Here is a 25,755-nt window from a genome sequence, read left to right on the forward strand (position 1 = left end):
GATCCAGGAAAATGATATGAAAGTCAAATGTCAGAGTCAACAACATTAAGCTTTTCTGGAGCACAATCACCTCCGATTGCTTACCGACTGTTTATGGCTGAGTTGAGTAGTTTTGACACAAAGATTGCATGGCCCACAAAGCCCAGAATATTTACTGCTGCTGCTGCTGCTGCTAAGTCACTTCAGTCGTGTCCGACTCTGTGCGACCCCATAGACGGCAGCCCACCAGGCTCCCCCGTCCCTGGGATTCTCCAGGCAAGAACACTGGAGTGGGTTGCCATTTCCTTCTCCAATGCAGGAAAGTGAAAAGTGAAAGGGAAGTCGCTCAGTCATGTCCGAATCTTAGCGACCCCATGGACTGCAGCCTACCAGGCTCCTCCATTCATGGGATTTGCCAGGCAAGAGTACTGGAGTGGGGTGCCATTGCCTTCTCCGAGAATATTTACTATCCGGCCTTTATGAACAAGTTTGCTGATCCCTGGCCTAGATTTAGGTGCTATGAAGATGATGCAAACACTTCAAAACTCTGCTCCCCTAGGATTCCGGGGTTGTCCATAGATCTTGGAAGTCTCATGACCTAGCTCTGAGCACTACTGCCCTTGTTAACTTTTACACATTCACACATTTCCTAATCGGGGGAGAATGAGGAAGGAAGAAAGTACCCAATAGCAGAGTCGACATCCATTCTCTACAGTTGTGGGAATATTCCCTTTATACCCTTTAGATGCATCAATGGACATGAGTTTGAGTAAACTCCAGGAGATAGTGAAGGACAGGGAAGCCTGGTGTGCTGCAGTCCATGGAGTCGCAAAGAGTTGGACAAGACTGAGCGACTGAACAACAATAATATATACATAGGGGCTTCCCAGGTGGTGCTAGTTGTAAACAACCAGCCTGTCAATGCAGGAGACTTAAGAGACTCTGCTTCAATCCCTGGGTCAGGAAGATCCCCTGGAGGAGGGCATGGCAACCCACTCCAGTATTCTTGCCTGGAGAATCCCATGGACAGAGGAGTCTGGTGGGCTACAGTCCATAGGATTGCAGAGTTGGACTCAGCTTAGTGACTGAACGACAACCCTCTAGAGAGACAGTATAAAAGGAATAGGAGTATTTTTAAAAATCTGGGAGAAATTCTACCAAACAATTAGCAAGTGGTTCCACTACCTTCCCCTCCTCTTTTTTTTTTTAATACTGAGTACTATGCTTATCAGTATTATATACTTATCAGTATTATACTGTTAAAAACAGCTTTGCTGAAATGTAATTCACAGATCACAAACTCAACCACTTAACCTGTACAATTCAGGGGTTTTTGGTGTCTTCACAGAGATGTGCAGCCATCACCATTAATTCCAGAACACTAGCATCACCCCTAAAAGAAACACCCCAACCAATGTCAGTCACACCACCCAATATCAGTCCCAATTCTCCCCTCCTCCCATCTCCTGACCTCGACTAATCTACCTTCTGAAACAAAAAATGTTGGCCATGCCCCACAGTATGTGAGACCTTAGTTCAGTGGAAGCATGGAGTCTCAACCACTGGATCACCAGGGAAATCCTACCTAGTTTAAATTTCTATAAAATTTGCTTATTCTGGACATTTCATATAAACACATCAGTCAGTATGTGGCTCTTTATGGCTGGCTTTTCTCACTTAGCTGAATATTTTTAAAAATCTCTTCACTTTTAACTTCACAAATTCCCCTAGTCTAGAAGTATCTGATGAAAATAATCACTTCAAAGTAATAACTGTCCAATTGCTTTTTGAAATGATGAAAATAGACCACAGACTTTTCTTACAGGCCAAAGGGACACCCATGAGTCTGAGCAATGCCATTCAAGGCATCAGCCAGCCTCCATGTACTCATCCTACCATTTACCCAATAAAGATTTGTAGAGCAGCTGGGGTATGCCAAGTACCGTGCTGGATGAGGAGGAACACACTGGATTTTCAGATCCAGACCTTCACAACTCTACTTTTCATTAGATACTGGCTTGATCTGTCAAACCCCTACACATTTTATTGGCAACACACTGTACTTCTCAGAGTTTTAGTCTTTTATTTAAAAAAGTATGTAATTTCTTAAGATGCTCAAAATAAAATTTGGCCTTCAACTTGCCAAATATCTGAAATAAGCTGCTATTAGCTCACACTCTTCCTACTTATCTTCCCCCTATTTTCTTCCCTTCCATCTCAGCACTCCTTTATTTGATTAACATATTTGAGTTCTGTAACACACATCCACATGATATTGTGAATATCCATGGAGTACCAGACAAGCTAAGGGAAAAAATTCAAACCTTTTCCATTAATGATTTTTTTCTTGTACCTAAATGTCTGCCATCATGTTATTGCTCGCTCACTAGTAAAGACTCAGAATTTCCATTCCAGAAGTAAGCCAAGCAAAGTCCCTATAATCTGGACAGTGAGAATTTAAAATAGCAGCCTTCAGGTCATTGGGTATTGGAAGCCAAATGCTATCTCTTTCCTCCAATCAAGTGAGTCTTTCCCACGGACAGTCTTTCCCTGTTGGACATCTGTACTTATGAACACTGCTTGATCCTGAAGGATACAGTCTAAATCAAACACGTATGGTCTTGTTAGCTTTATTGTTGAAGTGTTATCAGAGAACAGAGTAACTGCAGGTGCTCTGTGCTGTGTAGAGGGACCAAATGTGGGTAAAAACCATCAAGAGACAGATACAGATTTCACCTGAAGACACACTGTGTACCCGCAAATGATGTCCCAACCCAAATTGGAAGGGGTCTCTGTGGCAGAACACCCCTGCAATGTAAGCATCCCTGGGGCCCTTAGGTCCTGGTGGCATTACAGGAATTCCAATAGCATAAGGTTTGAAGAGATAGACCAGACCTTTAATTCTTAAGGATGTAGACTCTCTGGCAAGGATGGTGAATGGGAACCCATTCGGACAGACATAGTTTAAAACAGCTATGATGGTTCAACCCCAAGGAGTGGTATGTTTTTGAAAGTGATAATGAAGAGGTCTCAATGTCAACAGTAACATAATCTTCCCACGATTTATGTCACAAGTTAGCAAATGAAACGGAAAGTGTTAGTAAACATTTATAGGTAGGTGTCAGAGATTTTTACCAGCTAGTTAGTATTACACTCTTTTTTAAACAAATATCATATTATATCACTTAGAAGTAGAATCTAAAAAAAGATACAAATGAACTTATTTACAAAACAGAAACAGACTCACAGACTTAGAAAGCAAACTTATGGTTATCAAAGGGGAAAGGTGAGATGGTTGGATGGCATCACTGACTCAATGGACATGAGTTTGAGCAAGCTCTGGGAGTTAGTGATGGGCAGGGAAGCCTGGCGGGCTGTAGTCCATGTGGTTGCAAAGAGTCGGACATGGCTGAATGACTGAACTGAACGGAAATGAAGAATATTTGAAAACTCCCACAACTTCAATGATGATGTTTCATTACAGGGAAGTGAGATTTTATTCCAAATAACCAATATGTTACATTTAAACAATTTACTTTCCATTAATTAATTCAGTAATCCATCTATTCAACAGGCAAATAAGCTTCGGGCTAACATTGGGGAAAATTCTACTGTACAGATTTCAAGGACTCAATGCAAAGAGCTGTTTAAAAGAATTGCCAAAAATTGAAGGTTTCTTTTCTTTACTGACATATTAAGGATCTGAGTAAATGTTCAGCTGCTGTGATCACCTCTGCAAATTAATCACAATCTGTAAGAGGATAATGGTTCAAGACCATCCCCATGGAAAAGAAATGCAAAACAGCAAAATGGCTGTCTGGGGAGGCCTTACAAAGAGCTGTGAAAAGAAGAGAACCGAAAAGCAAAGGAGAAAAGGAAAGATATAAGCATCTGAATGCAGAGTTCCAAAGAATAGCAAGGAGCAATAAGAAAGCCTTCCTCAGTGATCAATGCAAAGAAATAGAGGAAAACAACAGAATGAGAAAGACTAGAGATCTCTTCAAGAAAATCAGAGATATCAAGGGAACATTTCATGAAAAGATGGGCTGGATAAAGGACAGAAATGGTATGGACCTAACAGAAGCAGAAGATATTAAGAAGATGTGGCAAGAATACAGAGAAGAACTGTACAAAAAAGATCTTCATGACCAAGATAATCACGATGGTGTGATCACTCACCTAGAGCCAGATAGCCTGGAATGTGAAGTCAAGTGGGCCTTAGAAAGCATCACTACGAACAAACCTAGTGGAGGTGATGGAATTCCAGTTGAGCTATTTCAAATCCTGGAAGATGATGCTGTGAAAGTGCTGCACTCAATATGCCAGCAAATTTGGAAAACTCAGCAGTGGCCACAGGACTGGAAAAGGTCAGTTTTCATTCCAATCCCAAAGAAAGGCAATGCCAAAGAATGCTCAAACTACCGCACAATTGCACTTATCTCACACGCTACTAAAGTAATGCTCAAAATTCTCCAAGCCAGGCTTCAGCAATACGTGAACCGTGAACTTCCAGATGTTCAAGCTGCTTTTAGAAAAGGCAGAGGAACCAAAAATCAAATTGCCAACATCTGCTGGATCATGGAAAAAGCAAGAAAGTTCCAGAAAAACATCTATTTCTGCTTTATTGACTACGCCAAAGCCTTTGACTGTGTGGATCACAATAAACTGTGGAAAATTCTGAAAGAGATGGGAATACCAGACCACCTGACCTGCCTCTTGAGAAATCTGTATGCAGGTCAGGAAGCAACAGTTAAAACTGGACATGGAACAACAGACTGGTTCCAAATAGGAAAAGGAGTACGTCAAGGCTGTGTATTGTCACCTTGCTTATTTATTTAACTTCTATGCAGAGTACATCATGAGAAACGCTGGACTGGAAGAAACACAAGCTGGAGTCAAGATTGCCGGGAGAAATATCAATAACCTCAGATATGCAGATGACACCACCCTTATGGCAGAAAGTGAAGAGGAAATAAAAAGCCTCTTGATGAAAGTGAAAGAGCAGAGTGAAAAAGTTGGCTTAAAGCTCAACATTCAGAAAACTAAGATCATGGCATCTGGTCCCATCACTTCATGGGAAATAGATGGGGAAACAGTGGAAACACGGGCTGACTTAATTTTTGGGGGCTCCAAAATCACTGCAGATGGTGACTGCAGCCATGAAATTAAAAGACGCTTACTCCTGGGAAGGAAAGTTATAACCAACCTAGATAGCATAATAAAAAGAAGAGACATTACTTTGCCAACGAAGGTCTGTCTAGTCAAGACTATGGTTTTTCCAGTGGTCATATATGGATGTGAGAGTTGGACTGTGAAGAAAGCTGAGTGCTGAAGAACTGATGCTTTTGAACTGTGGTGTTGGAGAAGACTCTTGAGAGTCCCTTGGACTGCGAGGAGATCCAACCAGTCAATCCTAAAGGAGATCAGTCCTGGGTGTTCTTTGGAAGGAATGATGCTAAAGCTGAAACTCCAATACTTTGGCCACCTCATGCAAAGAGTTGACTCATTGGAAAAGACCCTGATGCTGGGAGGGATTGGGAGCAAGAGGAGAAGGGGACAACAGAGGATGAGATGGCTGGATGGCATCACCTCCTTGATGGACATGACTTTGGGTGAACTCCGGGAGTTGGTGATGGACAGGGAGGCCTGGTGTGCTGCAATTCATGGGGTCGCAAAGAGTCAGACATGACTGAGCGACTGAACTGACTGACTGAAGAAGATAATGTAACCCTAAAAGGTCACCTTACACACTTCATGTATATAAAAGAAGTGAAAGTGAAATCACTCAGTCATGTCCGACTCTTTGCGACTCCATGGACTGTAGCCCGCCAGGCTCCTCTGTCCATGCGATTCTCCAGGCAAGAATACTGGAGTGGGTTGCCATTTCCTTCTCCAGGGGATCTTTCCGACCCAGGAATTGAACCCTGGTCTCCTGCATTGCAGGCAGACTCTTTACCATCTGAGCCACCAGGGAAGTCACATAAAAGAAGGGAAGGCAAACATGAGAATGCTGGGGACCAAGGTCACATGATTAGGTTTATCCCATGGCATCATATGTTTAAAATAGAGCTTGCCAGAAAATATTGGAAATTATAGGGGTGTTATTTTGGATTCAGCAACTCTTTGCTATGTAACTCCCAAAGTAAATGAATCTCTTGCTCTGTTATAAGGACTGTATAGGAAAGGAAGTGTGCATGAAGTTATCATAATATAGATCTTAAATAAAGTTAAATGAAGGACACCGGAAGTTATAATGTTGTAACTTTAAAGACACTCACTGAAAGAATAACACATAAAGAACACTGGCATGACTTTCTACAAGGTGGGCAATTTTGGCCTACATAGAATTTGTATTCTCTCTTTAGGTGTAAAAATTCTTCTCTATAATCCTATAAACAAAGGAGGTTCACTTTCTTGGCTCATGCAGATATATTGCTTCTTCCAAAGCCTTCTCTCAACATAATCTACAAAGCCCTTTGAGCAGTTTTTAAATAGAGTAAATCATCTTCAAGTATTTTTGCGTATAATTTGTCATACTATGAAACAAATACATTTGCAAATGTATTCTATTATTTGGGGAGTCAATGGTCAATGTGCTTTTACTTGTATATTTTCTTGGTAAATTTTCTTGTTAAAACTCATACACCGAAGGAGGGGACATACATATACCTAGGGCTGATTCATGTTGATACATGGCAAAAAACCAACACAATATTGTAAAGCAATTATCTTCCAATTAAAAATAAATAATTAAAAACCACTCATACACTCCCCCAAGAGCCTCTGCAGTATTTAAGTGTCACTTGAATTTAGTCTGTGGGGAACACAAGAGCACAGAAAAGAACAAGAACACTTCAGGCCAAGCCTTCACTACAAATAGCGATATCCCCAAGCAGTTTATAAATCTCTATTCCTGAGAAAGGAAGGCTGCACCATTTCTGAGGGATTTGTATTACCATATAGCTCAGTGGCATCATTTACAGGCACAGCCACAGTAGCTATGAATTAATGTTAACTGTGGCAATGGCACCCCACTCCAGTACTCTTGCCTGGAAAATCCCATGGATGGAGGAGCCTGGTAGGCTGTAGTCCATGGGGTCGCTAAGAGTTGGACACGACTGAGCGACTTCCCTTTCACTTTTCACTTTCATGCATTGGAGAAGGAAATGGCAATCCGCTCCAGTGTTCTTGTCTGGAGAATCCCAGGGACGGGGGATCCTGGTGGGCTTCCGTCTATGGGGTCGCACAGAGTCGGACACGACTGAAGCGACTTAGCAGCAGCAGCAGTGGTCCACCTCATGGCAAATAGATGGGGAAACAGTGGAAACAGTGGCTGACTTTATTTTTCTGGGCTCCAAAATCACTGCAAATGGTGATTGCAGCCATGAAATTAAAAGACACTTACTCCTTGAAAGGAAAGTTATGAGCAACCTAGACAGCATATTAAAAAGCAGACATTACTTTGCCAACAAAGGTCTGTCTAGTCAAGGCTATGGTTTTTCCAGTGGTCATGTATGGATGTGAGAGTTAGACTATGAAGAAAGCTGAACACAGAAGAATTGATGCTTTTGAACTGCGGTGTTGGAGAAGACTCTTGAGAGTCCCTTGGACTGCAAGGAGATCCAACTAGTCCATCCTAAAGGAGATCTGTCCTGGGCTGGAAGGACTGATGTTGAAGCTGAAACTCCAATACTTTGGCCCCCTGATGCGAAGAGCTGACTCATTGGAAAAGACCCTGATGCTGGGAAAGATTGAGGGCAGGAGAAGGGGATGACAGAGAATGAGATGGTTGGATGGCATCACTGACTCAATGGACATGAGTTTGGGGGGACTCTGCGAGTTGGTCATGGACAGGGAGGTATGGTGTGCTGTGGTTCATGGGGTCACAAAGAGTCAGACACAACTGAGTGACTGAACTGAACTGAACTGTGGTCCAAATTCTTAAGCACACTGTAACAACTTATATTCTATTACTAATAAAATGAAAGTGAAAGTCACTCAGTCATGTCCGACTCTTTGTGACCCCATGGACTGAAGCCCACCAGACTCCTCTGTCCATGGAATTCTCCAGGCAAGAATACTAGAGTGGGTTGCCATTTCCTTCTCCAGGGGATCTTTCTGATCCAGGAATCAAACCCAGGTCTCCTACAGGCACATTCTTTACCATCTGAGCCACTAGAGAAGCCCAATAAAATTAAGGAAGGGTGAAGAATGAAGTTGAATTGAAATGGTATAACTGATAGAGGAACATTTAATTTTCACAGGTGGTTATAGTTTATCCTATTCTCAGGTACCCTTTAATTTATATGTATATATAAGATATATATTTTAATTCTAATACTAAGGACCTACCATTCATAGTATTTCATACAATCATCATTTTTATTATCCTTTAATTCTAAAACAGAAAAATATATTTATGTAATATATTAAGATATAATAAGCATAAAGCATACTTGTACCTTATAAATATAATTTAAAGGGGAAAAAATGGAGTATGGGCTTCCCCGGAGGTTAACAATCCACCTTGCAAAGCAGGACACATGGGTTCAACCTCTGGTCTGGGAAGATTCCACATGATGCCAAGCGACTAAGCCCAGTGTGACACAACCACTGGAGCCCGAGAGCCCTAGAGCCTGTGCTCCACAGAAAGAGAAGTCACCAGAGTAAGAAGCCCGTGGACGGCAACTGGAGAGTGCACCCAGTCTCCACAACTAGGGAAAGCCATGCACAGCAGCAAAGACCCAGCACAGCCAAAAGTTAGTAAAATAGAAACAAGTACATAGTTGTAATGGACTATGATAAATAATAAATTGTTTTTACCATATAATGGTATTCAAATTTTATATATGTATATATATATATATATATATATAATGATTCAAATTTTAAAACCCAACTTCATTTTCTCTTGCCTGCTTTAAAGTTCTTTAAATGCCTTAAAACCTCTACTATTAGAGAATTAAGAGAAACAAGTCAAAGCAGAAACTCAAATTAATTGCTCAGTAAAATTTTCTATGCACATACAGATATAACTCATTTTATAAAGATATTTTATTATCTGTTCGATTGTATATCTGTTAAAATAATCATGATAATCAGCATAACTGATAAAACATCAATACAAAGTAAAAGAAAAACCACACGGTGAAGTCTGACTTCATTTTGTGTGTTCAATTCATATTTTAAAGCACTGAGTATAAGCTACTTAAGAAACAAGGGCTGTTATATTTCTCCACGAAGCACTAATCTTCCACCATAATGTGGAAAAACTACATTTGAAGAGATTAGTAGTTAGCAGCAGTGCCCAGATGGACAACCAAACCTGGGAAATAGGCCCATTTGGGTGTAAGAATTTTACCTAGGAGACATGAACACACCTACACTAGATTATGACATATTTCTTCACCTTTAAAAAAACAAACACAAGTGAGATACTACTATATATCTACTAGAATGGCTAAAATAAAAATAGCCAGTTTGATTCCTGGTCAGGGAACTAGATCCAGATCTTGCACCACAAGTAAAACCTGGCACAGCCATATAAATAAATAAGTAAACAGGGCTTCTCTGGTGGTTCAAAGGGTAAAGAATCTGCCTGCAATGCAAGAGACCTGGGTTAGATCCCAGGGCCGGGAAGATCCCCTGCAGAAGGAAATGGCAACCCACTCCAGTATTCTTGCCTGGAGAAGCCCATGGACAGAGGAGCCTGGCAGACTACAGTCCATGGGGTTGCAAAGAGCTGGACATGATTCAGCGACTAAACCACAACCACTGACAGACACAACAACTTGGATGAACCTCTGGAGAATTATGCTGAGTGAAAAAAAGCCAATCTTATATACAATTATATTTATATAATATTCTTGACAGGTCAAAATTATAGAGATGGAGAACAGATTATTGGTTGCCAGAGGTTAAAGATGGAGGATGAGGTGGGGGAAGAGTGCATAGAACTTCCTTGTATATTGTTTTGCAATTTCCTATGGCTCTAGAATTATTTTAAAACAGAAAAAAACCTTAAAACTATCTTCCTTATCAACAGAGCCCTGGGAAGCAAGAGCATTCAAAAACCACATTCACAGTCGTAGGGTTGATCAGTGTCTGAGTCTCAGCTCTAATTTGTGGTAATTCTAGGCACCCTGCCCTGTAAAATATATTCTTTTCCATTTCTATCTTTTGTATTTACTATTCCACTCAGTATTTCACTTTTGTTTTCAGGACATAACTACATAAACAGGAGTGGTAGTATTTCATTTCTGAGATAGTTTTAAATATAAGATGTATAATACACAAAAGAATCTAACCACTGTTAAGAATAGAAAAGATGAGGAAGAAAAGCTTTCTTAGGTGATACTTTGTGACAAAGATTTTCCTCAACCAAACTTTAGTCAGGCTCCTCTGAGCCCTCCTCTTGACTAAGCCTCAACCTTGACCTCTGTCCTGGCTGGGCCTGTACATCACAAGTGTTAGCAAGGATCCTGTGCTAAGTCCATGTAGAGGTAACGCCCCACCCTTGAGACCAGATCACCAAGGCATGCCTTCAGTAAGAACCCTGTTAAGTTGGTTTAGCAGGAATCCCCCTACCCTTGATGTCCCCTCTTAGTCACCTTTCCATCCACTGATCCCTCTGCTCTGCTCATTGGCTATGAATTCCCAGTTGTCTCTGCTGTATTCAGAGTTGAATTCCGATTTGTCTCCCCTACAGCTATTGCAATAATCCTGAATAAAGTCTTCCTTACTGTTTTAACAAATGTCAGAGTAATTTTCTTTAACCTATGAAAACTAATGATGATTGATCACGTTCATCAATGAGATTTGGTATTATTTTAGCATATTAGGAGAGTTGGTCCTACAACAGAGTATTTTCCAGCAACAAATGAGTTTTCTCACACTTTAAAGGGATATTTTTATATATGTATGCACACACAGAGGTAGATACTTGCCTGAAGAGATGCCTTGAGAGCATTATTACATCCATATAACACACTACCCTACTGCCTGTACATGTGTCTACATATGCATGTTTCTGTGTGGCTAGGTATGTATTCATTCCATGGCTAAGCCAGTGGAAATGTCCATAAAACTAAGACTCCTCTGAAACCCTCTTTGTTTCCACCAAAAGAGAAAGTAACCAAATGTTTCTTAAATGCCTGATATATAACAAATAGAGACTGTAAGTGCTTTATACTTCATTTTTTATATATCATTTTTCATTTAGTTATTACATAAACCCCAGGAAATGGTAATAGCATCTCCATTTTATATGTAAGGAAACTTGGGAGGCTTAAGCCATCAGCCCAAGGTCACAGAGCTAGGAAGTGGTACATCAGGGGCAACCCGAAGGATCTCTGATACTGTGCTTCCCAATCTGCTGCCTGGAGTGATTCTCTCAATGACTTTATTGCTGTCAAAATGTCAAACACCATTGTACTGGACCTGGCATTTTCTTTTTCTTTTGTTTTCCCCCCTAAAGAAAGATCCCTTTGTTCCAAGGAAGTCTTAACCGGAAGCCCAACATTCTGGGAGAGGAGAAAAGCAGAAGAACACATCCAAGCTCTTCTTACTGGAAAAGCAGGGACCTTGAGGATGGTTCTTGCTCTTGTACCTCTTCCGTCTTCCAGCTCTGGGTAGTTCTGCAGAACTCTTAGGGCTCTGAGAAGCAAAGATCCAGATACTTCACTGGACTACTTTTGGGAAAAAAATTTCCAGGGCTCCCTTGCGTTTTGCACATCTTAGGAGCAAAGGCGCTGCTGCTGGCTTTTGTTACAGATGATCTTTTCAACATCTTTTATCTAATGACCCTGGGATGTAGAGATCATGTCTGCTCCCAGAGCAATGGGCAGGCGTGTGCTTCCTATCAATCACAAGAAATCCAGAGTTCCTCCGCTCAGGAGCCCCATCTGGGAGGCAATTCTTCTGTGCACAGGACATCCATCTGGGGTCCTCTGTCCTGCTCTGGGAAACTTGAGGGGCAAGGACATGAACACGACGCTCATACCACTTGCTGTGCTGTGAGTAGTAAGTCCACTGTCTCTGACCCAGGAGTTTTCTGCCAACAACCAAGAAACAGTGGCAGGCTAAGGTGCTGGTGGGCAAGTGCGATAACGTCTCAGACTCTTCACGATTCTTGACAACCACCATTCTTTAACTTTAGTTAACAAACACGTGGGACTTCCCTGGTAGTCCAGTGACTAAGATTCCACACTCCCGATGCAGGGGGCCCAGGTTTGATCCCTGGTCACGGAACTAGACCCCACAAGCCACAACTAAGTGTTCGCGTCTGCAACTAAAGATCCCGCATGCCACAACAAAGACCCAGCATAGCCATATAAATAATAAATATTTTTTTCAAAACTACACACATACATATAGTACTGACTCTGTATCAGGTGCTATTCTAAGTGGTAAATGAACAGCAACTCAATCTTTACAACAAACTTATAGGTATTATGATTATTGCTTGTATTTTATTTCCATTTTACAGGGGCGGTAACGGCAATCACACATGATTGAACAGTAGGATCATTTCCATAAAGAGATAAAGACTTTTTGTCCATATTTCTAAGCACTAAATAATCTTCTGTACTAAATGAAAAAACATACACTGAAACCTCAGACCAGCGCAAAAGTTCTGTCGTTGGTCTAAATCATAAAGCCCCAGTCTTCAAAATGGGTGATACAGAACAACGCCATGCAGAAATATTAAAACCATTCTTATCAGTGATGCATCTTGACATTTAGCAATCTGACAGGAAAAGTGGAGACTATTTCCTTAAAGACTTTCCAAGATCTTAAGGACTGCAAGTGGAAGCCCTCATTTCCTTGGAAAATGGTCACAATTCCAGCAAACTGAGTACTAACGACAGACGCATCCTCCCCAAAGTAGACCCTCAGTAGCAAGCTTTCCACATGTTGGAGGTTATCTCTGCTTTACAAAGTTCAGCCTCTTGACAGTGGCTGGCTACAGAGTGGAAGAGGAAGTGACCAACAGGCCTAGAAATCCAGACTCTCGCATGAATGTTTGCTGTGAACCAGCCCCACTTCCATTCATAGAAAATCATTAGAATTAGCTACATGACTACAGGATCCCCTTTTGGCTTATTTCAAACATACTCGGGGAAAGTCAACAAGCTAGATCTCCTTGGTGAATGACAACAAAGGTACGTAGCTGAAAAATGAACATCAAAAACAATCTGAAGTGGAAGGCGTAAACAGACATCGCACAAGAAATGCAAATAGTGCTGAAGTATATGCAAAGATGCTCAACATCACTCAGAAGAGAAATGTACACAAGCATGACCTCTTTTCCAGTAGCAAATAGACAAAGATGCCCAAGGCGGAAAACACACTGTCCTGAGCAGGCCCTGAGGAAGCACGCACGTACCCTGAGTAGGCAACTTCACTGACTGATCAAAATTAGAAACTGCAATGTAGCCTTTGACCCAGAAATTCCATTTCTAGGGATATACAATACAGATACATCTGTCCCACACAAACTGACCACTGCATGAGGCTTTTCTGTATATACTGTTTTCATGGCAAAAGACTGGACAGACTGGAATCTACAAAAATGGTACTGATGAACCCATCTGCAGGACAGGAACAGAGATGCAGACGTAGAGAATGGATCTGTGGACACAGCACGGAAGGAGAAGGTGCTACTAAGAGAGTAGCACCGACATATATACACTACCATGTGTGAAATAGCTAGCTAGTGGGAAGCTGCTGCATAACACAGGAAACTCAGTTTGCTGCTCTGTGACAACCTAGAGGGGTGGGATGGCGGGAGGGTGGGGTGGGTAGGAAGGAGGCTCAAGAGGGAGGGGTTATATGCCTTCTTATGGCTGGTTCACACTGTTGTACAGCAGAAACCAACACAACACTGTTAAACAAGTATGTGTGTGCATGTGTGTGAGCCCAGTCGTGCCCGACTCTTTGTGACCCTGTGGACTGTAACCCACCAGGTTCCTCGGTCCATGTAATTTCCCAGGCAAGAATACTGGAGCAGGTTGCCATTTCCTCCTCCTGGGATCTTCCCACCTCAGGGATCGAACCCATGTCTCTTGCATCTCCTGCACTGGCAGGTGGGTTCTTTACTGCTAGTGCCACTTGAGAATTATACTTTGATCAAAAATAAATTAGAAAAAAAAAAACATTGGACACAACCAACATGACCAGTCGGGAAGAATGAAATAAATCATGGTATGCTGTCACTACAGAACGTTATGCGGTTGTTGAAGTCTGCTGTTATGAAAACATCTCCAGGATAAATTACAAAGCAGAAAAAAATAGGGTGCACAAAGGCTATACAGAAGGCCACTGTTTCTGTAAGATGAGTGAAATATTTGCATCTGCCTGTGATAATAACAACAAAATGCTGGGAGTATACCATCCACACCTAGAAATGAGCATCACCATAGGAGCTGCAGAGTCTATTTCACATTTTAGGTAGCTTAGAAGTGACAGTGTTTGTATACCAATTAGGGGTTCCAGAAATCTTCTGAAGAAGTTTTTCTTCAAGACGCTTGTATTCAAATTAGCTTAAGGACCAGCTGAGGAAAAGAATCCGCTGCGTTTACTGTTTCAATCAACTTCTGAAGCGCCCTGGGATCACAGTTAGAGCTTGTGCCTATCCCAATTACTTTCATACTGTTTCTTTAAATGATCCATAGCTAATCAGCAATTTACCTGGTTAAAATTCAGTGGGTTTGGGAATGCTTTGAAGGGGACGCTCCCTTCTTAGGTTTTCTGCCTTCAGACACCGGATTTGCAAAGGAGCTAACAACAAAGGGATTTCATTAGAAAACAAGAGCAAATGGTCGATTTTTCAAGAGGAACCACAAATACATATTCTGGCGGGCTTTTGCCTGATTACATTTGTTAATAAGGAATGCCAAAACGTGCGCACCAAAAACCGTTCAAGGTCTTTTGGTAGCAAATTATACTTGTAAATTCGACGTCAATGGATCAGTGGAAGAACTCACACTCTTTGAAGATTGGAATTCATAAATGTATGAAAGAATTAAACGGTTCTTTCCCCTCGTGATACAAAGTATTAAATGGCAAGGGGGAAATGTGTTTGAAATCAACTGAGGAAATAATTCATTTCGAAAATTATTCAATAAAAATGTTAAATAGGAAAAATATGTCAGGCCAGTTTTGACTGGATGAAGAAAGCAGAAATATGCAATGGACAAACTTAAAGATGATGGGCTGAAAAGTACCCCATCAACCTCCCTGTCTTATTTAATTTTTTTGTTATTCAACTCTGGCACAGTAATCTGAACCATCCCCGTAAGACAAAGAAAGGAAAACTACTTGGCCTCTTAGAGCCTTCAAGAGGGCAGTTGTGGCTCCCATCAAGGAGAAATTCATGTCTTTGAAGACTGCATCCTAGATTGTTTTGTTAATACATAAAATCTCTCTTTAGCATGCAGGAGACTCATTTCAAAAGGAAAAGGCAAGTCAGTGAGGATTAGTTTGACTTCTTGGAGGTCAGAACTACATACACAAGCGAATAAAATGATGCTGAAATAAACAAGAACGTGCAATTGCTCATCCACAGGGATGATGTAACGAATTCTGACATAATTTCCAAGCAGAAAAGCAAAACTAGGTCAAAGCACGTTGGCCTAACATAATAAGCATTTTTGCTCCCAGAATCTTACCATGTAGGCTGTGTCTGCAGGCATTAATGTCTTCTGTTATCAATGTTCGGGCTGTCACAAACTATTCACGTCTTATCACTCTTTGTTAGTTAAACCAAAACAATGTAGTTTACATGTGAACTATTCAATTCTGACAGCTTAAATGTTAGAAAGGGGAACTGTTCAAAATATTCAGAAAGTGTCTCCTCCAGGCTAAGAAGCATTAAGCAATAAATATTCATTACTGAATAGTCTACTATCATGTTTTTCTCTACTCAGAAAGCCACACTTCTTTCTATCAATTATTACAACTTGGTTTCCTTCGTTAGCTCACAGCCATATGCAAAGGGCTGCCTCGTCACTATTTCTTTAGAAATCTGCTTGAAACACTGACCAATGAAAAAAACCCAGTCACTTACCGAATAGACAATTTTTCTACTCCACTTTCCCCATAGGTTGACTGAAACAACACACACTTTCTTCTCCCTTCTAATTGTTCCCATTTCACTTTCCTAAACTATTTCCACAAAGCTCAGCTGACTCATTTGTTAAACACACACACACACACACACACACACACACACACACACAAGGACTCATCTCACTCCTTAAACTTTCTTCTTTTGGAAACATAATTCTCCCAGTTGTTCCTCTCTGACATTTTCATATGTATCAAAAATCAGAGCCAAGACCATACAGACTAAATAGCACAAATTTTTGTCTTAATTCCTAATATATCTCCTACAGGAGACTTAATCCTGTGTAGACTTCTAATATTGGGTGATGTCTTTCATTTACATTTCGCCTTATCTGGCCTGTACTCATCTAGCTACTGGGAACTCAGCAGGGCACTCAACGAATTCCATTTGTCAAACAGCTCTTTTTCTCATAATTGTTTAGGGAAGATCACTTCAAAATACATACAACTGAAGGCACACTTCACAACTGGATAGATAACAGATAACACAGTCTACCATATGGACCCTTTGAAAATGTATTAGTCCTGTTGTCTCCATAAACCACTCAATCTCTCAGAAATTTCTATTTCATCATTTTAACCATAACTCTCAGATAGTCTGTCACACCAGAAACAGTGAAAATGAGGTATCCAGCATATGACTCAAGCTTCACTGCAGAAAATGTGGCTGTCATATGCATGAGATAAAGTGGAAGACTTCAGAATCCTTCCGGAAATAGGCTCTCAGTTGCTGAGTCACCTTGGACATGCCACTCACCTGGCAAAATAAATGCACTGCACGTGGACCAAAGGCTAAAACATCAGGTTTGGCTCAATAAGCGCAAGCAGCAGATTCCATCTTTGTTTTTAGGCTTTGAGCTGTTGGAGGACATGTCCCCTTTCTTAATGACTTCTGTAGCCCCATCATGGAGTACATAAGACAAGCTACCTGCCACACTCTGAGTTGTGGCCTCACGCAGAACACAACCGAGAGGACTAGATGGTTAAGCAATGGCAAACTACTTTCATTTTTCTCTGGTGGCAGTCTATTCAGTTCATGCTGTTCCCCCAACCTGTCTAATGCCCTTTCTTTCTCATACTCTGTTGATCTTAAAGAGCATTTTCCATTTTCTTTCCTGTCAAAATTCATCCAGGATGCACCTGAAAAATATTTATTGATTACTTTTAAAATTTTATTTTTTATTCAAGTATAGTTGATTTACAATGTTGTGTTAGTATCAGCCATACAGCCAAATGACTCATACACACACACACATATCACTATTTTTTTGAGGTAATGCTCAAAATCCTTCAAGCTAGGCTTCAGCAGTGCATGAACCAAGAACTTCCAGATGTACAAGCTGGATTTAGAAAAGGCAGAGGAACCAGATATCAAATTGCTAACATCCGTTGGATCATAGAAAAAGCAAGGGGATTCCAGAAAAACATCTACATCTGCTGCACTGACTAAAGCCTTTGACTGTGTGGATCACAGCAAACTGTGGAAAATTCTTTAAGAGATGGGAATACCAGACCACCTTACTTGCCTCCTGAGAAACCTGTATACAGGTCAAGAAGCAACAGTTAGAATAGGACGTGGAACAACAGACTGGTTCAAAACTGCGAAAGGAGTATGTCAAGGCTGTATACTGTCACCCTGCTTATTTAACTTATATGCAGAGTACATCATGTGAAATGCTGGGCTGGATAAAGCACAAGCTAAAATCAAGATTGCCTGAAGAAATATCAATAACCTCAGATATGCAGATGACACCACTCTAACAGGAGAAAGCAAAGAGGAACTAAAGAGCTTCTTGATGCAAACGAGAGAGGAGAGTGAAAAAGCCGGCTTAACACTCAACATTTAAAAAACTAAGATGATGGCATCTGGTCCCATCACTTCATGGCAAATAGATGGGGAAACAGTGGAAACAGTGACACATTTTATTTTCTTGGGCTCCAAAATCACTGCAGATGGTGACTGCAGCTATGAAATTAAAAGACACTTGCTTCCAGGAAGAAAAGCTATAATGAACCTAGAAATCATATTAAAAAGCAGAGACATCACTTTGCCAACAAAGGTCCATACAATTCAAGCTATGGTTTTTCCAGTAGTCATGTATGGATATAAGAGTTGGACCATAGAAGGTTGAGTTCCAGAAAATTGATGCTTTCGAATTGTGGTGCTGGAGAAGATTCTTGAATGTCCCTTGGACTGCAAGGAGATCAAACTAGTCAATCCTAAAGGAAATCAATCCTGAATGTTCATTGAAGGGACTCAGCTGAAACTGAAGTTCCACTACTTTGGCCACCTGATGCGAACAGCTGACTCACTGGAAAAGATTCTGATGCTGGGAAAGACTGAAGGCAGGAGGATAAGGGGATGACAGAGGATGAGATGGTTGGATGGCATCACCAACTCGATGAACTTGAGTTTGAGCAAATTCCAGGAAATGGTGAAGGACAGGGAAGCCTGGTATGCTGCAGTCTATAGGGTCACAAAGAGTCAGACATGCCTCAGTGACTAAACAACTATTTTTAAGATTCTTTTCCCTTATAGGTTATTACAAAATATTGAGTATAGTTCCCTGTGCTATACAGTAGGGCCTTGCTGATTATCTATTTTATATATAGTAGTGTCTATACAGTCATTCCAAACTCTTAATTCATTCCCTCCTTTTCTCTTTTGTAACTAACTGTAAGTTTGTTTCCTATGTCTGTGGGCCTATTTTGGCTTTGTATATAATTTCATTTTTTTTTTAAGATTCCACAATGTAAGCAATATCATGATGTTTCTTTCTCTGTCCGGCTGACTTCACTTAATAGGACAATCCCTAGGTTCATCCATGTTGCTGCAAATGGCAAAAAGTATTTATGGATTCTTATTGTGAGTCAGGCACTGTGCTTGGACTTGCACTTTCAAGGTAATGAACAACTTACTGACCAGAGATGTATGAATACATCTATTGTTACCCAAACATTATTGACTTGAGATGTTTCAACATTCACTTACAAAGCAAATTACCAGCCACAGGCATTAGCTTCTGCAAAAAATCTCCTGGTCAATAATGTGTTAAGAGGTATTTTAACTCATGCTCTTGACTAACTCAGTCCCAAGACAGGCAGACAAAGGAATAACTGGAAATAAATACACCATTTCCAATACTTGTGTGGATAAGTGGAAGTTGCAGCTATATCCTTTCCATTTACTCTGATCCAAGTAGACAGTGCTCAGTGTACAAAGCCTGTACTTATAAATAACAAACCCACAAATGACATCACTCCCCTCACTTGGCCCCCAGGTGTCACTCACAAAGACCCCAGGGAGTCCAGAAATTCAGGCAGGATGCTGAGAAAAGAACTAGTGAAGAGGTCAGACCCATGGGCACACACACCAGCAAGTCCTGTCTGCCCAAGGCATGACCCTGCCCACAAACATTGTCCTGGAAAGGGCATTTGTGATTTCTGCAGCTCTAGGCTCTAGTGCCTGCTATGTCCCCAATTAAAGATTTGTCCAGGAAAAAAAAAAAAGATTCATCCTGGGGGTTAGAGGGCAAAGAGTCATGAGCTTTAGCACATTCACATCGCTTTTCTCCCAACATCTGGTCAAGAGCATTGTCTAGAGGAAACAAGAGTGTGGTTTGGAGATTGGGGAGGGGAGCGAGGGAAGATGAAGCAATGATGGCAGCTCGGTTGATTGGGTATTAGGATATGTCTGGGACAGATATCCCAGTGCGACCCAGAGGATACTAGAAACATGGAAAAAGGTGAAAACTAGTGCAAACTTTTCCTACCTCAGGTATTTTAAGACTGGCCTATTACTGAAAGTATACAACACCTTCTCTATGTTCCATCCTGTACAACGTGGAGGCGTGCCCTCAAAATGCAGAACTTCATCTGTCATTAATCAGACTGGTTATTTTTTAAAATAGTATTTTAGTCCCAATTAGGCACCATTTCTCATTGGAAAGTGCTCTGGGTTTCAAACAACAAACTCTGAGAACATCACACATTCCTAGATTTGGGGGACCACCACCTATGAGTTATTTTTCTCTATTGAGAAAAATGAATTAAATGACTTTACTAATTAGCATACATTTATTTAAACTAGGAATTCATACAGTCCCACAAATGGATATGTGGGTAAAAATTAAATCTCACAATTACAATCCTCTCTCAAGCTTTCTCAGTTCAGTAAAGTTTTGGCTACCACCAATTTATTAAGCAGATTCTTAATCATATAAATATAGTTATTAATGAGCAGGCATTTTACCCATGCATAACTTACACTGTGCTATTGGTATAATAAAGTAGACATAAAATTAAAAGTTCTTTGAGTGCAGGGCCTGTATCAAAATCATGTTTGCAACCCAAAAGTGGCCTGACATATAATAATCATTTATTATTGTTGTCATTTAGTCACTAAGTTGTATCTGACTGTTTCTTGACCCCATGCACTATAGCCCACCGGGCTCCTGTGTCCATAGGATTTTCTGGGCAAGAATACTGGAGTGGTTTGCCATGCCCTCCTCCAGGGGATCTTTCCGACCCAGAGATGGAACCCAAGTCTCCTGCATTGGCAGGTGGATTCTTTACCTCTGAGTCTCCAGGGAATCATTTAGGGTAGTTTTACTGAATGAACTAATGAATATACTAATTCTGTAAGTATTCAGTAAATGTCTTTGAATAATATAAGAAATCAAGGAGAATCTGTATATTATTTCTCCTTTTTGTACTATTTCGTCATAGATAGTGGAGAAGGAAATGGCAACCCACCCCAGGATTCTTGTGTGGGAAATCCCATGGACAGAGGAGCCTGGTGGGCTACAGTCCATGGGGTTGCAAAAGAGTCAAACACAACTTAGCGATTAAACAACATCATAAATATTTGACTATATATAAAAATCTACTGCTAATGAACAGCACCGCTTCCTTTTTGTTGTTGTTGTTGCTCTTTTTACTGAGAACTTCTCTTTTATAGCACAAAGCATGCAAGTTATTAAGGTTTTGTGGTTTTTCTTTGTTTTACAGCCAAGTCCTCCCTTAGCATTATTTTTTTTTTCCGTGCCTCAAATTTTCTGACCTCTTTAACATCACATGACCTTCTGTAGGTATTAACTTCCCTGCTCATGTCAATGAAATATCTTTCCCTGGAGGGAAAAAAGTTCATGTGGATCTGGAAGAGTCCCTAATATTTTGTACTTCCATTTAAAGGAATTTCTATGTCACTTCATAAAACGAGGCAAACAATCTTCTACAACAAAACCTCGGAGATGGGTTTCATGTGAAATAAAAGGAGTTGATAATGAGCCAAAAAGCATCGTGTTGATAAACTGTCCCGTATCTTAATGGAGATTAGATTCCCATTTGACCTGGCTTTTGGAGCCCTTTCTTTAATCACGGTGTATTTGATATTCTCTTCCTTGAATGAACTCAGTTTCTGTGGCTTTGGTCACAAGAGTAAAGAATCGCTAACTAACTGTTCAAAAAAAGCTGAACAATTCTCTCTGACTGATCCCAGTTCCCAGCAGCAGCGTCCACCGCCTGGCCTTCCACCATAGACACTTCAAGCCTGACCTCTGCAGGTGGATAACTGAAATGCACACTGCCCAATCAGCTTTGGGTATTTCTTTTTAAAATTCCACCAAGCTCTGAAAATTCATACTATGTACAACAGGAAAACTGATATAATACTTTGGACTTCCCTTTCATTCTATTAGTAGCTTTTTGAAAGTAGCAACCACTTGATAAAAAAGTATTTAAATTACATCGGCAACATACGCTGGTCGCAGTTAGCCAGTCATTCTTTTTGCCTATTGAGAAAAATCTAAATGGTTTGGATGAACTGTGATCCCTAAATCACGCAGGTTTAAAAAAAAATGCCCTGATCGGTCCCACCTTTTTCTAATCAAACAAATTACTCTTTGTCCAGTGACCAAATCCCCCTCTTTCACCAAGGCACAGCCCAGGTTGCCATGGCTACCTTGAATGTCTATTTACCACACAAGGGATCAAAGCCAGGAGACATCCACATACACACTTAGCCTTAAAACTTGCTGGAATGTCTGAGGATAACATGCAAGTATCAATTAAAGGATTTGCTCACAGCCTATGCGGTCCCTAGTCAAGCAAACTACAAGCACAGGTCCTAACGAATGGCAAGGAAAAGCCAACTCGAAAAAACTATTTCAACATGACCTTTAATCTGACAACAAGCCACGATTATAAAATTCCCTGCCAAGGAGAGACAGTAGAGAATAAATGAAAATTCTAAGGTGTGTTGAAGATACTGGACCTCCAAACCATGTGCAAAAACTTAAAAACCCTATGGTATCTGGTGAAAGGACCATGTCTCAGATACAGACTTTAAATTCTGGTTAGTTTCAGTATCTGTCTAGGTGATGTCATGAAAATGACAATGGTGATGTCAATGTTGGGACAAATGAGAACAGAAATGCCTTTTACACTTTTATAGACTTGACTTTCAAATGAAGAAAACCATAAAACATACTTGGGACAATATATGCTGATTATAGAATAAGAAAAGGGAAGCTGTAGGAGAGTTGCCTTTAATCCCTCCACTCACTGGCCATTCTGAGCCTGTGCAAGCTGTCTGTCTTTCCGGCTGGGTAGCATTCATCTCAGGCTTGTACCTACTTTGCCTTGTATCTCTCTACTTCACCTCACCATTTTTTTCTATGAGGATCAAATTGCCATTTCATTCTCTCCTGGGGATATGGCAGAGAATAAATAGATCCTGTTTGTAAAGGACTCTCTAATCCTCAAAGGAAAAACTAATACAAAGACATTCATTATTAAACCAGATGTCCTTGGGCATTTTAATTCGAATCTGAAGAATGCAAAACTGATCAAACTGAGTCACAACTTCCTTATAATAGCACTATCCCAGCCATGCAAGAATTTAGCAGCTGCTTAAAGCACTGGTTAATACCTCATTCTTTCCCTTCATGCTACGGGCAACTGCAATGATTTCAGTCCATCAGAAATAGAGTGAGCACCCTCTTTTCTTGGAGTGTTTCCTAAAATCATCACGTATTAAAAACCCAAAATACATCTGGTAGGCAATGTTGTCTGAAGAACCTGATTTTTTCCCCTAGCTCGAGAGACAATTATTTGGTCTTCTCATTTACAGGGACAATGGGTGGTGTGCCATTTGAGGAGGGCATCTGCAGTTGTGGGAATGCCACAGGCAAACCTGTTGTTTTTGGCTGGGCTGCTTGAACAGGTGGCCGTGCCTTTCTTTTTGCCTGGGAACACAGCAAATCCATGCTCAAGGAAGTTTCAGAAGTTTCCCATTTATGATCAGTGGGCAGGAAAGGTTGGCACACGCTTTAAAATGACTTCCTGATAGAGGCAAATCAGGTTCACCCTCTTCTTTTGGCCCAACTCAGTGTGACCTTAGGAATCCTCAAAGAACACTATCTCTCTGCACCAGTTCTTCCTCCCACCTGGCAGAAGGCAAAACCCCTCTGAATCTCATGGCCAGTCAGGCAGCTTTCTAATTCTGCTGGCTATTTATGGCTACCCGCTGTGGCTAGTCAGGGGCGGGGGTCTCTTGGCTGCCACGCCATTGTTCAGAGTCTGTGCAGCCCTGGGGATGGATCACTTCTCGGGGAAGAGATTGGATTTCATTGCTGAGCTGGTGACACATGGATCTCTTTGATAGTTAACCCTGCAAGCCCAACTGGAGCTGCCGGGCTGAGATGACAAATTCGCGGGTGGGTGCGAGTCACCCTACCTGGACGAGTTTCTCCCGAAGAGAAACTCAAATCAAGTTGGGCTTAATCCAAGCCAGTAACTCCACCATCTCATTCCCCTCCACATTCCTGTTGCAGAACAATGTGTCAGATTCCCGAGTCGCTGGAACTGCCTAGATTCTTCTGAAGAGCCCTGACTCCACCCCCCACCCCACTTCTCTCCCTGTCATCTCACCCCAATCCACCCTCTTTTCAAGTACCAAACAGGCCAAAAAAATTATTGGACATACAGTTATGGGATGAAAAGCTACCCATTCATTAAATGACTGAGTTACTCCATGTGTACCCTTAAAACTTCATGACTGGGCTGAAGTCCAATTTATGTGAATGCCACAAGGAGCAAGGCATGGGAAAACCCGTGCCAAGCTTCGGACAGCATGCCTCTGGCATCCACAGGGAGTGCCTCCATTCCAGAGGAATTGTGTGGGAACAGGGATTCTGAAAAGTGAGCTCAGATACCAAGAGGACAGGTGGCTCTGCAACGGATCAAATGACTTCTTTGTTCCAGCCCAGGACCTTTGTAAAAAAATGTTTTGCGTTCCTTTTTCCTTTGGCTAAATCCTTTCCATTTAGGCTTCTTGCTTCTTTCCCTCATCCCATCGGGCGGGACTGCTCAACAGAAAAAGAAGGGGGGTCAAACCGTGAGTTTGCAGAACTTGAAACTGATCAACGGCCCCAGTCTCCAGCAAGAGTTAGAGCAATTCACTGGAAACACACAAGTGCTTGCGAGTGTAAGCCTACTTTTCTGCACTCACTGCCGCTTGCTTAGTGAGCAGGCAAGGAGACAAGAAGGCAGAGAGTCTTATCGAAACCTGATCGTACAGAGGGGGCTCTGCTTCACTGCCCTAGACTACAGGAAAGGGAAAGTTCTAACCCCCTCACTCCAGCCCCGAAACAGAAAGTTTGCTCCTTGTGCAACTCATTTACCCCAAAGCGCACAGGGTGGTGAGTGCCCAACCCACTTAGAAGAAAAAAGTGCAGAGTTTTCCTAGTGGTAACATGGATGCTAACTTTTCCCACCCACATTTACTTAGAGCTGGCAAAGTCAATATCACTCCTCTTGGAGTTTTCTGCCCTTGCCAGCCTACTAGCATGTTTTTCCAGTTTCTCTGCCCCTTATATGAGTACGGATCTTGATACTGAAATATTGACATAAGATTCTTCTATAACTTTGGTTGTTATAAATCACACCCTTTTCTTGGCTTTGTGCACACTCACTTTTTGCTTTTCTTACAGGCAGAGCTATAAACCTCGACTTAGGCTGATAAGAAATTTTATCATCATGCCCCGCAGCCACGGAAGAAGCTGCTGGTTTAGAATTCTTTTCAAAGACTCATGGAAGTAATCCCCGAGCCCTTTCTCGGCTCACTACTCTCAGGGCTGTCCTCTCCTGTCCAGAAGCAATAACAGTTTCAAAACTGCTAGAACAGAAAAACACAATTTTCCTGGAAGGACTGTCTGCTCATTTCGGGCTGGTGCCACCTTCGCAGCCATAAACACAGTAAATGCTCAGGATGGGGAGCCCAAACGAGATAAGAGGCCCCCTTCAATTCTTTTTCAGGATATTCCGTTGTCTTTATTCTCACCCAAAGCACAGGAAAGAGGCTCAGAGCTTCAGATAGATCCCGAACAATACCTTCCAGCCACCGCAAACTGGAAGTGATTTACATGTTCTACGAACCGCGTTTAAGCCTTTTACAATGACTGCCTGACATCGCCAATCCCCATTAGAGGCAGAAGTGGGGGGAACCTCAGGAGATCTGCTTCACGGGTTACTTTAGGAAAAGGCAGCCCCGTTCTTCCGCCAAATGGAATCATTCGGCCAGGCATCTGCTCATCCGGCCAGCCCTCCGGAGTCACATCCCAGGGGTCCCACGCTGCGCCCTCCCTC

The 25,755-nt window shown here is 41.5% G+C and overlaps 1 protein-coding gene across 4 annotated transcripts in view; it reads right to left on the bottom strand.

Annotated features, from left to right (window-relative positions):
• Nucleotides 1–25,755, bottom strand: part of MID1 (midline 1) — a 195,360-nt gene that overhangs the window by 169,272 nt on the left and 333 nt on the right. The window lies entirely within an intron of this gene.

Source organism: Bubalus kerabau, chromosome X (genome assembly GCF_029407905.1).
Source record: "Bubalus kerabau isolate K-KA32 ecotype Philippines breed swamp buffalo chromosome X, PCC_UOA_SB_1v2, whole genome shotgun sequence".
NCBI classification, from domain to species: Eukaryota; Metazoa; Chordata; class Mammalia; order Artiodactyla; family Bovidae; genus Bubalus; species Bubalus kerabau.